Source organism: Tiliqua scincoides, chromosome 5, assembly GCF_035046505.1.
Source record: "Tiliqua scincoides isolate rTilSci1 chromosome 5, rTilSci1.hap2, whole genome shotgun sequence".
Lineage (NCBI taxonomy): Eukaryota > Metazoa > Chordata > Lepidosauria > Squamata > Scincidae > Tiliqua > Tiliqua scincoides.
The window spans coordinates 113,109,594-113,114,003 of NC_089825.1; the positions used below are offsets into that span (position 1 = coordinate 113,109,594).

The 4,410-nt window shown below is 45.6% G+C and overlaps 1 pseudogene; it reads right to left on the bottom strand.

Moving 5' to 3' along the window:
* Positions 1 to 3,237: 3,237 nt before the first annotated feature.
* LOC136653205 (vomeronasal type-2 receptor 26-like) lies at positions 3,238 to 4,094 on the bottom strand (annotated as a pseudogene).
* Positions 4,095 to 4,410: the final 316 nt, after the last annotated feature.

Below are 4,410 nucleotides of genomic sequence, written 5' to 3' on the forward strand. Positions count from 1 at the left end.
TAGAAGAGAAAAATCTATGAAATTACTGAGGTATGGACTTCAAACATCTGGATGAAAGTAGAAAGGAGTGCTGAGAAAAGCTAAGCAGAGTCACAAACATCCTCATGTGGCTGAATGCCATCTTTCATATATAATGTACTTCTAACTGTCACTTAAATATCTGCACCTGGTTATGATGTTCTCAACCAAGAAATGGAAAGGAAGGAAAGAGTTTCTTACATGAAATCCTTGATCAACATTTGAGAGGGGTGCTCGCTGAAGTTAGTAAAGGTACGATTGACAAAGAACTGCGTAGCAATCTTTCCAATGATGATATCTCCTGGATGATAGAACTCATGAGAAATAGGAAAGGCGACTCTTCCTCTGCATGGAGTGGAATGAACAGTCTCTGGCTTGCACGTAACAGGAGAGAGCAGCCCCAGGATTAATGCCAAGAAGACAACCATTTGCAGGACAGAAAGTCCTCTTCAGACAGACATTGTACTGTTTTCCCCAACTGCCTTCAATTTCTCAGCCTCAGCTTTTTTTACAACCTCCTTGGAATTTAAATTGATTGATATGCTGATCAGTTGATACCACAACTGGTATGATAAGTTGTTCAATGGATCCCAAGAGGATGCCTGCAACAGTTTCTTCCAAGCCTTAATATTATTCTCCTTGGTGTCAAAGGCTGATTTGTTTTGGCTTTTTCTTTAGGAATTCACCAGGTTTGATTTGTTCCTCTTGAAGAAATGTGATAGTGGACACTCCTCAGGAGAAGAGGTGGAACTAGCTGCAGACAGCTCAAACCGCTCACAAGATGTGGCCTCTGGTAAAAATTGTGGAAACCTAAGGACATATCATGAAAGTATTGATGCTGAAGAGTGATAGAGCCCCACCTGCTTCTGTAGCCTTTTAGTCTGACCGTGAAGATTATGGGAGGGTTTTATTACCACTTTTGGTGAGATTGTTTTTCCTGTGGTCTCTCTATATTTCTTGGGGTCTGGGGAACAGAACTTGCCAGATTCATGCTTGTAATTACAAAGTAGGGAAAGTACTCCCTCTTGTTCTGAAGCTGTTGTCGTAGAGCACAGGAAAACATAGCAACCTGGTACACTTGAGCAGTGGCTGACCTCCTCAGCCCCACGTCCCTGGACAAAGGTCCGCAATGGGCGCCCTCATGGGATGCAGCCACCCCCCACATGCAAATCTGCCCCTCCCCACTTATCTGGAGCGCACAGAGCCTTTCACAACTCCAGAGCTCAACGTGGAAACCTACTGGAGCTTCCCTGGGCTCTTAAACCGTACTTCCGGTGGACCAGAAGTTTTTTGACCACATCAGGAGCCTCAGAGAGGCTTCTGTGGGGTCCTAGAGGTGCACAAGGCTCTGTGCCCCTTTTTGTTCATGGCGGTTCTGCAACTGTGCTTGACCTTAATCATCCCAGAGGTACAGACAGTCATTCAGCTTCCTGCTGTAGCTTGTCATGGAAGTAAACAGATGAGATAGGAGAGATTTTTTGTTATGCCGTTAGGGCGCAATCCTGACCCTCACTTGGGCCGATGCAAGTCCCTTGTGCCAGCCCAGAACTCTTGCAAAAGTGCCATAAAGCACTTTTGCGCTACTCAACAGGGAGATAGGCTGGTGCAGTGATGTGCATCAGCCTCCCTGCACCACTGCGGTCCCCAGGGACAAGGTGAGTTGTGTCAACTAAGCTTGGCTGACACAGAGGTTGGGGTGTGTGTGGGGAGAGCAGGGAGGAGGTGTGAGGGAGGCGTTTGGGGGCAGGGGGAAGGCAGGGGGTGGGTGTTCCTGGAGGCACGCGGATGAGGATACGAGATGGCACAGATCCGAGTAGACCCACTGGGGCCATTACAGCCGAGACGGGGTAAGGGGAAAAATTTTCCCTTGCCTCTGGGTACACCACTTTTAGCCCCAAACTTGTGCTGGATGCAGCACAGGTCTGCTTGCCCTCCTGTTTCCAGCACAAGTTAGGATTGCACCCTTAGTTTTATGGCAACCTCACAGTTGGAGGTCTTGATCTTGGTACGCGTTCATACTCAGTGTATGTACTTGGGGAACACATTCACACTACTCATTCCGCTTTGTCTTATAGGTGAAATTGACATCATTTGAGAAAAATAATCTCTGCATGTACAAACATCTACCCCTGCAGGCTCTGCCTAACCCTTCTGACCGGGCTGAAGGATCATGCCAAAAGCAGCTACCGTTTCTCCATGACGTCCTAATCTCCTTACTGTTTTTGATTACCTGAAGCATGACCATAGTCTGTCAGAATGGGAAGTACTCGTTTAGGTTAATTGAACTTGTCATTCCTGGATGACCATGCTAACAGGACACACTTCTGTGAGAAAGAATGAGGTGCAAATCAAGAACTTCATATGTAGTTTAAATTTATTCCAAAGATTTATAGATACATTTACATTGTTTGTTGGATTAATGCCCCAACTCTGTCCCCCATTTAGGAAGATGGAACTTGCATACCTGTTATCATAAATGATGTGGCAACACCATAAATGTTGTGCCGCTGCTGAGTGGGAAGAAAACTCCAGTGGAAGTGGTTCTTACGACAATGTTGTTTCTGTTCCACTGTTTTAACTTTGCAGATAGGATTGGGAGATAAATCCCAATAAATCTGGGATTCTGTGCCATAAATCAGTCCTTTACCAATGAGACCCATGCTCATAGCCTTTTTCCAGGGTAAGAGCAGAGATGTTCCTTACACTGCGGAGAACTCTGCAAACGCCCCCCACCACAGGATTTGCATAATACTGGGGTCATAGAATTTCTTCCCTGTGAGCAAGACACCTGGAACTAAGTCAGGTCCTACTTACTTACTTCTGACTAAAGATGCATATAATTGCATGGTGCAACAGGCCATTCATAAATTTTTTATTGGTTTCCACAAGAACATGGGACAGGCCCTTTCCCTCTCAATATATGCTGTTGCACTCAATATACACCTCTGATGTCAACAGTCCTGAAATGTGCATGTTTAGGCAGTGAACGATACAATTCAGACGTGAACATAATGATGTAGCATTTAGGGGAAAATAATACATGCCAGTAACCCAGCACTACAGGCCAAGATGGAGAAGACCTCCACAGCTACCGTGTCTTCCCCCTTTGTGCTCAGATTCTCAAATAAAGATTCTGAGAATGTTTATTGCTTAATTATTTGCCTTCTTCTTAGCTGTTCCTTATTATTCAGCTCAGGTCTGAGCATAATGATATAGCACTTAGGAAAAAAAATACACCCCAGCAACCCAGCACTGGAAGCCAAGATGGAGAAGATCTCCACAGCCACCATGTATTTCCCCTTAGTACTGTTGTAGGTTGGAACAAAAGAGACCCAAACACTGCAAAACACCAACATGCTGAAGGTGATGAATTTGGCTTCATTGAATGTGTCTGGCAACTTCCTGGCTAGGAAAGCCACAGTGAAGCTGACAATGGCCAGGAAGCCCATGTAGCCCAAGACACAGTAAAACATGGTAGCTGAACCCTCATTACATTCCATTATGATGGCCCCATTCACCGAGAACATGTCCATATCTGGGAAAGGAGGGGAAGTAATTAACCAGAACATACAGATCCCTACTTGAATCAAGGAGGAGGAAAGGACAATGGAGTTTGCCAGTCCATTTCCCAGCCATTTCCTCATTCCGGATCCTGGCTTGGTAGCCATGAACGCCACAACCACAGTGACGGTTTTTGCCAACACAGAAGAAAGGGCCACAGAGAAGACCATTCCAAAAGCTGTTTGTCGGAGAAGGCAGCTCACTCTTCCAGGCCTTCCAATGAAGAGCAAGGAGCAGAGGAAGCAAAGGAGTAGGGAGACAAGGAGGATGTAGGTGAGGCTGCGGTTGTTGGCCTTGACTATGGGAGTGTCCTGGTGCTTCATAAAGGTTGCAAGCACCAAAGCTGTAACCAAAGGAAAAACAGCAGCAGCTGAAGTTAAACTGACTCCCAAAGGTTCAGTATATGAGAGGTAGCTGATAACCTTGGGAATGCACTGTTGCTGGTGTTTGTCAGGATATTGATCATTTGGACAATTGCTGCAAGCATCCGTGTCTGGAAAGAGAAAAGGACCCATTTTAATATATCTGTGCATTGTAATTTTGAAGAATGTGACTTCTGAACTATGAAACCCCAATTTGAAAATAGCGCCTTGGCCATGAGTGGGCCTTAGGTAAGCCGTTTGTGTGTCTCTTGCCACAGTTGAGATTTCACTGTCCATTCTAAGGCCACAACAACCATCATTACTTGCTAGACATGATGCCATCCACGATATGCACAGTACTGAGGAATGTTTTGTCTCCTACCCTTCTGGTCAGAAACCTTCCCTTTTGGACATGGAGCACAATCGTAACAGCAAAAGGGCTCCCCTTCCTTCTTTTTCCTGCTGGAGC